At 43.1% G+C, this 13577-nt stretch overlaps 1 pseudogene; it reads right to left on the reverse strand.

Annotated features, from left to right (window-relative positions):
* Window positions 1-4476: 4476 nt before the first annotated feature.
* On the reverse strand, window positions 4477-13364 carry LOC123106241 (probable periplasmic serine endoprotease DegP-like; annotated as a pseudogene).
* Between the last annotated feature and the right edge of the window lie 213 nt (window positions 13365-13577).

The following is a 13577-nucleotide window of genomic DNA, read 5'->3' on the forward strand; positions in this document are numbered from 1 at the left end:
GCCCGCAAGCCACCTGTGTGCAAAGCACGTCGGGGGAACCGGTCTCGCGTAAGCGTACGCGTAATGTTAGTCCGGGTCATCTCGTCCAACAATACCGCCGAACCAAGTATGGCATGCTGGTAGGCAGTATGACTTATATCGCCCACAACTCACTTGTGTTCTACTCGTGCAAATAACATCAAACCATAAAACCTAGGCTCTGATACCACTATTGGGTTTCGTAGTAATTTCAAAAAATTTCCTACGCACATGCAAGACCATGGTGATGCATAGCAACAAGAGGGGAGAGTGTTGTCTACGTACCCACGCAAACCAACTGCAGAAGCGTTGATGCAACATAGAGGAAGTAGTCGTACGTCTTCACGATCCAACCGATCAAGCACCGAAACTACGTCACCTCCAAGTTCGAGCACACGTACAGCTCGATGACGATCCCCAGACTCCGATCCAGCAAAGTGTCGGGGAAGAGTTCCGTCAGCACGACGGCGTGGTGACGATCTTGATGCACTACAGCAGCAGGGCTTCGCCTAAACTCCGCTACAGTATTATCGAGGAATATGGTGGCAGGGGGCACCGCACACGGCTAAGGAATAGATCACGTGGATCAACTTGTGTGTTCTAGGGTGCCTCTACCTCAGTATATAAAGGACTAGAGGGGGGAGGCTGGCCGGCCAAGGTGTAGCGCGCCAGGAGAGTCCTAATCCCTCTGGGAGTAGGATTCCCCCCCCCCCCCAATCCTAGTTGGAATAGGATTCGCGGAGGGGGAAAAGAGAGAGGGGGGCCGGCCACCTCTCCTAGTCCTAATAGGACTAGGGGAAGGGGGAGGCGCGCAGCCCATGTAGGGCTGCCTCTTCTCTTTTCCACTAAGGCCCATCATGGCCCATTTAACTCCCGGGGGGTTCCGGTAACCTTCCCGGTACTCCGGTAAAATCCCGATTTCACCCGGAACACTTCCGATATCCAAACATAGGCTTCCAATATATCAATCTTTACGTCTCGACCATTTCGAGACTCCTCGTCATGTCTGTGATCACATCCGGGACTCCGAACAACCTTCGGTACATCAAAATGTATAAACTCATAATATAACTGTCATCGTAACCTTAAGCGTGCGGACCCTACGGGTTCGAGAACAATGTAGACATGACCGAGACACGTCTCCGGTCAATAACCAATAGCGGGACCTGGATGCCCATATTGGCTCCTACATATTCTACGAAGATCTTTATCGGTCAGACCGCATAACAACATACGTTGTTCCCTTTGTCACCGGTATGTTACTTGCCCGAGATTCGATCGTCGGTATCCTATACCTAGTTCAATCTCGTTACCGGCAAGTCTCTTTACTCGTTCCGTAATACATCATCCCGCAACTAACTCATTAGTTGCAATGCTTGCAAGGCTTAAGTGATGTGCATTACCGAGAGGGCCCAGAGATACCTCTCCGACAATCGGAGTGACAAATCCTAATCTCGAAATACGCCAACCTAACATCTACCTTTGGAGACACCTGTAGAGCTCCTTTATAATCACCCAGTTACGTTGTGACGTTTGGTAGCACCCAAAGTGTTCCTCCGGTAAACGGGAGTTGCATAATCTCATAGTTATAGGAACATGTATAAGTCATGAAGAAAGCAATAGCAACATACTAAACGATCGGGTGCTAAGCTAATGGAATGGGTCATGTCAATCAGATCATTCAACTAATGATGTGACCTCGTTAATCAAATAACAACACTTTTTTCATGGTTAGGAAACATAACCATCTTTGATTAACGAGCTAGTCAAGTAGAGGCATACTAGTGACACTAAGTTTGTCTATGTATTCACACATGTATTATGTTTCCGGTTAATACAATTCTAGCATGAATAATAAACATTTATCATGATATAAGGAAATAAATAATAACTTTATTATTGCCTCTAGGGCATATTTCCTTCAGTAACGTGGGCTGGCTGGGGTCCTGGCGCACTCTATATAAGCCACCCCCTCCATTGTGACAAGGGTTCGCACCCCCTGTAACTTCACGCATAATCCAGTCGACCAAGCCTCCGGGCACCGAGACGTAGGGCTGTTACTTTTTCCGAGAAGGGTCTGAACTTGTAAATCTTGCGTGCACAATCTCACCGTAGCTAGGATCTTGCCTCCTCCTACGTACCCCCTATTCTACTGTCAGGCTTACTCCCACGACACCCGCCGTTCCTGACCGGACCCGGCAAGATCCGACAGGGCCTCGCCGACTACGCCATCGCAAGGCCGCCGCCCTTCCCGCTCACCTGCATCGTGGGCGGTGCCCCGGCCCTTCCCGCTCGCCCGCCTCTCCCCCATGACTCTTCATTATCTGCTCCTTCGTCTCCGTGCGCAGCTCCCACCTCCCTGCAAATGTGGGGTCCTTTTGTAAGATTGCAACGTTTTCTTATATATCCACTTAAGAAGGGAGTGCGGGTTGAATTACCAAAAACACAGGGGCGTTTTTTGCAAAAAACACCACGACGGTGAGCAGGCGGGCAAAAGCGATAGTTGCTTTATTATTATGGAAAGATACCAATGATGAGTTATTTATTATTATGATCGATGATGCATGATGCTAAGTTGTTATATGATCGTAATATTACCTTGGATGAATAGTAATATATATATATATAGTGTGTGTGAAATGAATGTGGATTAGATTCAAGTGGAGGCAACATGTGGTGCATGTCGAAAGTATCCATTGTTATATATAATAACTAATCATAGTCATAAAATCATATGATGAAAATACTGTATGTAAAACCTACAGCGACAATAAGCTACATTTTCAAAAATACAGGAAAAGTTAGTAGCAGCGCTTTTCAAAAGAAACGCTACTGCGCTTTCCCCAACAAAGTGCTACTGCTAACTAGGTATAGCAGTAGCGCTCACTTTGCGGTGCTACTGCTACCAGTTAGTTGTAGCGCCTTACTGGTAGCGCTTGTACAAGCGCTACTGGCTATAAAACAAGCACTACTACTAGCCTTTTCCCTAGTAGTGATTTTTACCCAGGGGGACCAGTAAACGTGGTTACCATGGTTACCGAGAAATACCAAAAATATTTTGAACAAAATTATAGTTGAATTTTGAATTCAAATTCTTTAAGAATAGTTGTATTTGGCATAAAAGTGCTACCAGCCAAATGGAATTTTGTCTACGCATGAGACTAGGCTACTACCAGTACTCCAGAACAAACTCTCCTAACATTTCTTAGATCCTACGTACTTTACTATATACATCAAGCGTTTAAATTCGAAAAATTCAACTAACTTGGTATTTTTTGCTCGGTATGGGGATTTACCGAGGGGCACAGAAATATGCGGTAACCACGGAAAATCTTGAAATTTCGTTCGGTAACGGAAACCTTGATCCTACCTGATGTCGCAGGGCATGGCTTACCTGGATGAGTCAGCGACAATGACATCTACAACGCCTATTCTCCTATTAATGTTACCATGTGAGCATTGCAATATGAGACGATTTGAGCAATCACCTCTCTGCATAATTTTGTGGCCTGAATGATGATAAACACACAATTTGGTGGGGTGTGACAACATTTGTACAACTCCTAGTGGCAGGATAATAACATGCCTGCAAGAGCATGGGGTTGTAGCTTGAAGTTGCCATTTGATACAGGAGAGGGGGTATAGCAGGAAATGTAATACAAAATGTAGGTGGTGGGGGTGATAGGTGGTAAAGATGGAATCTTTTGTAAAGATAAAATGCAATTACTATATGTGTAAAAGCTTGTGATTTGAGCACAGTATTTTGAAGTAACTGCCACTATAGAGTGAAAGTATACATTGGTACATGGTGGGTATTCTTCTTCCCTTTTTACCCTGCACAGCAAATTAAAGGGGATGAGCTGGCAATGGAACAATTAGTAGCCAATAACATATATGTTCTGCCTAAGCCATATATGATGCTTCTACGGTCCAAACATTACACTCCAGCATAATTGCCCATTCAATTCATCATCCACGGCTGCTACACTTGCACACAGACATGATGTGAGTTTCACAAGACTCGAAATAAGTAGTAGTCAATAATAAGTTCTACTCTAACATGCATGTTATGCTCTAAGCTTAAGCTGCTTCTACGGTCCAAAGGTACCCATAATTTGAAGTTTTTTTTCCAAGAATACACAACGTAGAGATTATGCCGAAAATGAATTTGCAATGGGCATGCAGGGTTAATTCGGTCGACTCATCCATGAAGGCCAGCAGTGGGCAGGTGCCTACACAAATAAAAAAACACAAAGTTCGGTTAGATATGATAGACCTTTGGAGACCAAAATAGTGTGTTTTTTGCAATGCAAACAAAATGAGATAAGAGAAATAACAATTGGTTTCTTCATGAAGTTGTTTACCACACCTGACAATCTCCTCTACGACTTTTGAATTTGAGTTAACGTGCTAAATGTAAACTATCTTAAAATGGAAGATATTTACCTCAGGCCCAGCTCAAGAATCAAGAATCATAAGGGCTTCTTCACCCCATGATAGGGTAAGAACCTACACAAATAAAAACATCACACTTAGAGTAGATGTATCTTTGGCTCCTGCAGAAATATGATTTATAATAAGGAGATGTTTACCTTTTGCAATGTTCTCTCCATGATCCGATACAATTGCAATCAGGTTTCTAGTTCTCGGACAAAGTTTGATAGCATCAAATATTTTCACCTGTAAAGAAATCCATGGAATTAAATGTACTAAAATACATTTTTAGTAGTGCTATGGTGGGCATGAATCGTAGTTACAACATAGAGTTTACTTACCGAAATATCTTTTTCATTATTCAAATTCTTAGCTTGATCAAAATGATCCCAGCATATGTCTATCAACATGCTTTCCAACTGGCAAAATCACAAAAGTCAAGAGTGTCACATAAAAAATATGGAAAATACACCCTACAACCAGGTGCACTCACCCTCACACCTCTCCCTCACACGAGATTCTTTCTTGTTCTGTGATTTTTGAAATACATAATGGCTACAACTCTAAAGATATTTCATATGAAAAAAGCACCTCCACTAAAATATCCTTGTTCTGTGATTTTTGAAATATACAATGGCTACAACTCTGAAGATATTTCAATCAAAAGCATCTCCACTAAAATAGCATACTATAATCCATACTCTATACGCTGTAATATCAAATGAACAATTTTATATACTCCCTTTAAAAGATCATACTCCATATGCTACCAAATGAACAACAATTATGTATACACTTGTCATTATCAACGGAGTATCCTATTGCCTCTTAATGCATATATAGGACCATGCTCCTTTATTGAATTAATCGTGCATATACCAGACTCTAGCTACAAGTACAATTGCATATGTGCCAACTAGAAAACATCCTAGGTACTATATACTCTTTATAAATCTTAGCTACAGGGTACATATGTGCCAATTACAAAACATACACTTGTCATGGTCGACCAGGTGGGGCCATCATTATGTGCGCAGGGCTAGGGCAGAGCCTGCGGCCTGAGACTTCTAAAATTGTTAATATAGGAAAGAATCAGAGTTTTGTTAGGAATGGGTCTGATCCAACTTGGGGATCAAGTATATGTAGTCCATATATTGGACAACCGAAGGGTTCTTCGTGGCCATGGCACCGTGGGCACTTAGCGAGTAACTGTATGCACAGTAGATGACATGGTGGATGTGGCATTGTTGCAACATGTAATCAACTCTGTAACATTGCACCGTTGAGAGAGTCTTCCCTTTCTTCCAGAATATATGATACGCACACTCGTGCGTATTCGAGAAAAAAATATTGGACGGCCATGTAAGCCCTAACAGGCATCGATCGGTCTAGCTATAAAGAAAACCAGAAAATGAAGGTTCACCTCCACCAATCTTCTCGCCCACCTTTTCTAAAGATGATCAAAGCCATGGCTCATTTTCTAAAGAAGCCATCGATGGGGCACTGAAGGGCATGAAGGAAGATACTTCTAGCAATCGGGAGCAAAGCTAGCAAAAAGCCTATCCATCAGCAAGCTGCGGCAAGATGGCACCAGCAGTCTTCCATCAACGATGGGAAGGATGATCAGGGCCTCGCGGCCAAGGTCAGCGACAAAGATGATGACTCATAGGGGGATCCCAAGTTGGCAAGTTGGGAATGCTTTCATGCTTAAAATAGATCTTGCTAAAGCCTTTGATCGTCTTGAATGGAGTTTTATTGTTTCTGCTCTTTCTCGGAAAGGGTTGCATGGTCATTTCATAAATTTAGTTCATGCTTGCATCTCCTTGCCTACGTGTTTTCTGTTGTCATTAATGGGCAGCCTTCTCAAAAATTAAACAATTCTAGGGGTATTCGTCAAGGTTGTCCTATGTCTCCTTATTTATTTGTTATTGCTATCAATGAACTCTCCACTGCCCTTAATGACGCTCTTGCTGCTCATCAATTACAGGGTATCTCTCTTGGACCAAATTGCCCCTCCATTCACTCTCTTTTATTTGCAGATGACTTATTGGTTTGTGGACAGGCCACTTTGCAGGAAGCTCACACTATGGCTAATCTTATAAACCAATTTTGTGGTATTTCTGGTCAAACTCCAAACTGGTCTAAATCTGCTATTCTTTTCAGCTCTCATGTTTCTCCTATTGCTATGCAAGACATCAAGCAGATTTTCCCTGTTTCTTCTTTGGATGCAAATTTTACTCATCTTGGTCATCCGTTGATTCTTCCTGCTAAAAACAGAGTTCTTGCTTATAATTTTGTTCTGGACAAATTCTTGCAAAAATTGCCTTGTTATAAAGCCAACTTGCTTTCTCATGCTGCCCATCTTGAGCTGATTCGTTCGGTTTTCTCGGCCATTCCTGTCTACTATATGGCTAATATCTTGTTCACTAAGAAATTGATTACTAAGCTTACAGCTATTATTAGGAATTTTTGGTGGACAGGTGTTCGACAAAATGACTCTACAAAGAGTCTTTGTCTTAGAGCATGGAAAGACATTTGCAACTCCAAAGATGAAGGAGGTCTAGGTGTTAGGAACTTGAAGGCCATCAATGAAAGTCTGATTTTATCTGCTGCTTGGAGGTTAGCTAAAGACCCTTCTTCTCATTTGTATCTTGTGCTTAAAGCTAAATATTTTCCTAATGCTTCCATTTGGACTGCCACTACTACTCCTCCTAAATCTGCTTTCTGGGCTTCCATTCTTAAAATGTTACCTAAGCTTAAAACTCATTCATTCTATCAAATAACGCAAGGTAACATTTCTATTTGGAGAACTCCTTGGTGTAATAATTGGAGTTCCATTCATGAGCATCTCATTCCTCAACATGCTGGTTTTGTGTACCCGGCCTTGGTTAAGGATCTCTGGCTTCCAGGTCAAAGGATTTGGAATCAAACTCTCATTTTCTTGATTTTTCAGCAACCTTTGGCTTCCATTATTGTTCATACTGATATTGTTGATGACGAAATTCCAGATTTGTTGTGTTGGGATCTTACTCCAAATGGTATTTGTTCCTCCAAATCTGCTTATAAATTGTGTTTACAAGATATTCATGCTAATCCTAGACATGCCCCTACTGTTGTACCTTTGGATTTGAAAAATCTGCTTACAATATTTTGGAAACAAAAGAATTTGCTTCCTAGGGTGCAAACTTTTGCATGGAGACTTTTAAGAAAAGTTTTGCCTACGGGTATGCGAGCTGGTCGTTTCTCAATTCATATTTCTCAAATGTGTTGTCGATGTGGTCAACCGGAGGATGAGTTTCATCTATTTTTCCTTTGTCACTTTGCTCGTGCGGCCTGGTTTTCTTCTCCCTGGTTTCTCAAAGTTGATGTTTTAACCCAAGGCCATACTACAATGCATTCAGTGCTTATTGCTTTCATTCAAAGGAATCACCCACATGGCTCCATCCCGAATATCCTAAATTTTTTGTGAGCCTTTGGAAAGCAAGAAATGATTTTCTTTTTGATAGAAACAAAGCTCTTCCTTATCAAGTTAGCATTGCGGCTGGTGCTTTAAATTTGGAGCCTCATGATGTTCTTTCTGGTCTTTCTATCAAGAATCAACAGGTTCAACACATTCCTGCTAGCAATCAACTCCCCTTGCCAGGTAATTCTCTCAGGTCTGATCTTTTAGTTGTTGGTCCAAAAATTTACTCTGATGCAGCTTTCAGAACAAAAAAAGTTCCTGGCCTTCCTCCAGGTGATGTGGCTACAGGTGTTGGTATCTATATTTCTCTCCCCTCGGAGCAGGGAGAAATTAATATTCAAATTCAGGCCTCCGCTTCCTCTACATCCACTCCTTTGCAGGCTGAATCTATTGCTCTTGCTTCTGCTGCTAATATAGCCTCTCGGCTCAATATTATGCATGCTACTTTTCTGAATGACTGTCTTACTCTTGCTAAATGTGCTGCTTTGGCCAACACCTTAGATCCCTCTATTCCTTGGAATATCAGAAAGGATCTTGCCATTTTTTCAAACATTCTGTAGCTCTTAATCCTAAAGTGTTTCATATTGCTAGAGAAGTTAATGGAGTTGCCCATAACCTTGCTCACCAGGTTTTCACAGCGAATAGGGATACTCAGATTTGTTGCTTTGCTCGTAATCACTCTTCTAATTCCTGCAATGTTGTATCCCTTCTTTCTAATTTCCAAATTCCTGGTATTAAGATTCACATAGTGCATTGTTACTAGCTATTTGCTTCTTTGTTCTTCTCTGTTCAAGATACTCTGCTTCATTTGTTCTTGTAGTATTTCAGTTGCAGGGATGGACTTCTTCAGGCGCAAGGAGACTTGTTGGTGAATCTGCAGACTAAGCCAATGATTTTGGAGCTCGGCTGGACTCTTCTTCAGAACTTGATGGAAGCTATTGGAGCCCAATTTCACTCTGAAGTTGTTGGTCCAGTTGCTTTTGCTGTTGTTTCCATGGTGTATCTTGCACTTTGAGTAGCAGAAGGGCAGTTCATGTCATCTTCTTCTTTAGGCTGCCTTCTTATGTTTAGTCATGTGGTTCATCTGAAGGGATTCTGCTCCCTTCCTGTCTTCTCCGACTTCTATTCAGCTCTTCTTTCTCAGATTCTGCAGTCTAATTCTCTCTTTCTTGAAAGCAGTTTTTGTAATCATGATGTACACTGAATTTGAGCTGAATATATTGGCACCTGTTGGTGCCTCTCTTTGTTAAAAAAAAGGATTGCTCAGAATATGTGCTTACTTGCTGACTCGAGTCGAGTAGTGTTTCGAAGGGCAGGGTACTCCGAAACACCGCAAAACATGGCTAGCATCATACCACCTGACCAGGAGGGCCCCACTATGGCACCGCCGCCTCTGGCACACGGAAGGCGTGCCACCATGACTTTCGACGGACAACTTAACAATCATTTTGGTTCAAAAATCCAAAACACCGAAATCGGGCGAGTTGAAGCTCCTCTAGCCAGGAACCATCGACAAGTATGAGGAATAATTCCTCACATTGGTGTGTCGGTGTGAGGGTCTAACCGAGGCGCAAGTAGAGTTTTACATCACAGGGCTCTGTAAGCCATTGCGTACAGATGTACAATTCATGTACCTGACGACACTAGAAGGGGCGACATACTATGTACGGGCATTTATAGACCATGACAAGACAGAGGACAAGGACTAGGGTGCGCCGGTTACTGCCACATCCACCCTCTCGACCCACTTACACATCTACCCTGGTCCTTACTGCTCATGCCAATGTTGCACTACAGATACCTTAGGAATCCCGCAGGACACCCTAGGCAGAAGGCCCTTCAGGCGCCTCTCAACAGTGGAGATGGATGACCGTTGTGCCAAAGCTTTGCTTCAACTGCGAGTTGCGACTCACAAGTTCACACCTGGTTACTGTTGTAAGAAACTTTTTATTTGTGTGGCTGAGAGGGACAATGGCGACTCTACCAAGGAGGATGTGGATGTGGATGTGGAGGTCACCCATCCACAAAATCTCGACGATGTAGTAGGCAGTTGTCATGTGAGGAATCGTCCTCATTGATCTTGTTAACTCTAGCTCCTCCCAAAATTTCATATCATACCAAGCCACCATGCATACCGCCGTGGAGCTTTCCCAACATGCAAGCATACATGTGGATGTGGCCAATGGCAACAAGGACATCAACCATGGGATCTGTCATGGCCTTGACGTCTTAGTGGGTACACAATCATTCATAGTCTGCTGCTAAGCCTTTCCTTTGTAGAGTTACGACATGGTGCTCGGTGTGCAATGGCTAGGGGCTTGTTGAGACCCATCTGTTGGACTTCACCAAGCTCACCATATCGTCGAGCCGCGCATATTACCGCCTAACAACCTCGCTACAGAATTTTGAGAGCATGATCATCAAGCTGCGACAGCCTGTTTGGTAAACACTTGGGCAAGGGAATGGGAGTTTGTACAAGGGTGTTTATGAAGGGATTAGGCATGGGAAGTAGATTTTTACTCCCATTCCCTTGTTTGGCATATGATGGGAATTGGCGTGGGATAAAACTCTCCTCACGAATTAACAGGGTACCCCCTGGGAAAAAATCGGTGGGAATTGGCTTCCCCAACTCCCAGTCCCCTTCCCACTTAAACTCCCATTCCCTCTAATCAAACAGTGGATTTTTAATCTCCTTACCCCTCAACTCCCATTCCCCATCTCTAATTCCCCTGAACCAAACACGCTGCTAGAGTAGTGATGTGATCACCGCATTCACCTCCTTCCAGGGGTGGCTCCAGTTGTGGTCCGTCCATATCGCAGACACATCAAAAGGTGAGATTGAGTGGCAATGCGCTGATATGCTAGATTAGGTATGAATTTTCCTCTCGGTCCTTTTGGTCAAGAAGCAAGATGGCTTAGAAGTTTCTTTATGGACTATCATGCCCTCGATCACACCTACTATTGGGTCAGCAAGCTACTTGGACTTTGTAGTGGGATTTAGTCCGGAAAATCTCAATGCTAAAATGCCAAGCACCACGGTGTTGACCAATGGTTGTGTCCTGATCCAATTGATGAGAATAACCATCCATGTAGAAAGCTGATCCATTCAGCCATGAATTAATGTACTTCAACTAGGGCACCATTGTTCAAATTATTTAATTAGAATTACAAAATTACTAGGTACCTATTATAGCATGTGTGAGATTAATCTAAGGTGGATTAGAAAGTAACTAAACCTAGTTGTAGCAAAAAACTAAAAATTCAACAAATACAAAATACACAAACCTCAATTGTAGTAGAAATGTGCTTTCCATTAAAACTTCCAATGACATCACCCTTGCGAATTCCAATTTTCTCAGCATGTGATTCTTTTGACACCTAATTTTCAGTTAGCACGATTACTTCATAATATGCATATGGCAAATAATTTTAAAATAAACTGTTAGCAAAAATTAAAGTCAAAATTATATAAAAATCACCATACATATACCTGCTCAACAATAAGACCAGAGTTGATGTTATGCTTGCGAGTCATCCTCTCAAAACAAATAGGATCTAAAAACTTGATTGGACTAAATGTCATTCCAAGGTGGAGGCGAGGCATACAACTATATCAAATAAAATGAGTATCAAATCAATATCATACAAATTTAAGAAAGAACATCATAACATTAATATCTTTATGAGACATAGGTATCACACATGTTACTAACAAATAATTCAGAGGGGGGAATACAGACTTGAACCTTCTCCAAAAATCCAAGCACTTGTGCAATATTGACGAAGGTACAAATGTCTCATTAATTTGGTTGTTCACTAGACCCACAATCTTCCCTTCTAAATCAATGATTGGCCCTCCATCATCATGTAACTATAGCATTGTATTAGTGACGAATATTACGATTTGTAGTGAGAAGGAAATAAGATGGAGATGCAAAACATAAATTTGAGATGTAACGTACCAGTTTGAGGCCCTGTTTGGTTCGGTTGTGAATTTCTAAAAGCTGCTGTGAAAAAATCTGCTATGGAAAAACAACTGTGGAAAATCTGATGTAAAAAAGATGTAGGTCATTTGACAAACCAGCTGATACAGCTTTTTTAGATTTTGGCCCGCAGCGGAATCAGATTTTGGAAAGCATGTCCTGGGCTGCTTCCGCTTTTGGTTCAGATTTTGGCAGCGGATTCTGGAATCGGGTTCTGCTGGATTCGCCCTTTGGTTCAGATTCTGCTGCGCGGCAGCAGAATCCGTCAATAAAAGCTGAACCAAACAGGGCCTGAGACTAGATGCATCACGAAGAAAATACATGTAGTGGCATCTCTCATACCGAGATGGAATGTCATAGGCCAAATTACCATGTGTTATCTTTATATCCAGATTTGCATCTCTTCCAAGGCGGAAAACATCTTGACCAGAATGCACATGTTCATTAAAAGTGGGTAGATGAGCTGGTTTGTCCACTTGAACCTCATAGATAGCAAATTCATAATGCTCTTGAAGATAGATGAGGTGGCCTAGTGTAGTTGTGTTGTCCTGCAAATGAACAATGACCTAAAATAGATAGTGGCAAAGGTTATGACACTATATTTTCGAAAGAACTGATGTTGAGGAAAACATTTTTGAGAGATCAACTATCATGAAAGTCTGAGAAAAAGATGGTTGGTGCCAGTAGTGATTTTGCAGCAGAAAGCACTGCATCTCTTGCGAGTTCACGGATGGGAAGGAGACGACGGTCCTTGCGCAGGCAGGAAGATGGTTGGTGCCAGTAGTGATCCATAGTGAACAGGTCAGCTAGACGATCTACATAAAGAAAATTAAGATCAGGTTGGAAATGAACAATGAATGGGGAAATTAAAGCTGAGAAAAAGAATGGGGGAAACGTGGGGAGGGGGGCATTTACCTGTTAGGTTGATCTCTCCACCGAGTGGGCTCAACGGCCCATCGGGCCCTGATCTATTCGCGCCCTGATCGGGGGCGCCCAACCGTTCTATGGTTGGTGGGCCCCTGTGACCTGCGATATATAAAGAGGTGGGGGCCGGGGCGCACGGTACGAGGTTCACCGCGCCGCCAGACTTCCCACCGATATCCCCTTCCGATCTAGGGCAATCGCAGTGCTCACGGGAAGCACCACTGCCACCTCTCCATCCTGATTTCTCTGCGATCACCGGCCTCTACATCACCATGGCCGGCTCTGGATCAAGCTCTTCCGCACCTAAGGAAGGTAGGTTACCGGAAAGATCTAGCCTACACGATCCAAGTGGGTCTATCAATGGTATCAGGCCATCTTGGTTAGTTGTTTTTCGGTAAACTGATAAAACAGAAAAGAAAAAGAGATCCCTACCCCCAAAAGAACCCTAGAACAGGGCAAAGACCACCGGAGAGGGCCTCAGGCCTCGCCGGCAAAGAGTGCCGCCGTAAGGCCGCGCTGACTCTCTCGATCTCGACGCGCATCAGCAAGCCGAGGCATCGGACGAAGGTACCACCCCTCACGGGGCAAAGAAAAACCTCAAAGTAGGCACCGCAGCCAAACCGCTCGACTGCGGCGCGCTCATCGCAAGGCGGACGTGTAGCCGGCGAAGGGGATGGCCACGGCACTGCATCGAAACCTGCATCATCTCTCTCTCTGTTGCTGCACAAGGAGAAGTAGTAGATTGAAGGGGGGTA

This window comes from Triticum aestivum, chromosome 5A (assembly GCF_018294505.1).
Source record: "Triticum aestivum cultivar Chinese Spring chromosome 5A, IWGSC CS RefSeq v2.1, whole genome shotgun sequence".
Taxonomy (NCBI): domain Eukaryota; kingdom Viridiplantae; phylum Streptophyta; class Magnoliopsida; order Poales; family Poaceae; genus Triticum; species Triticum aestivum.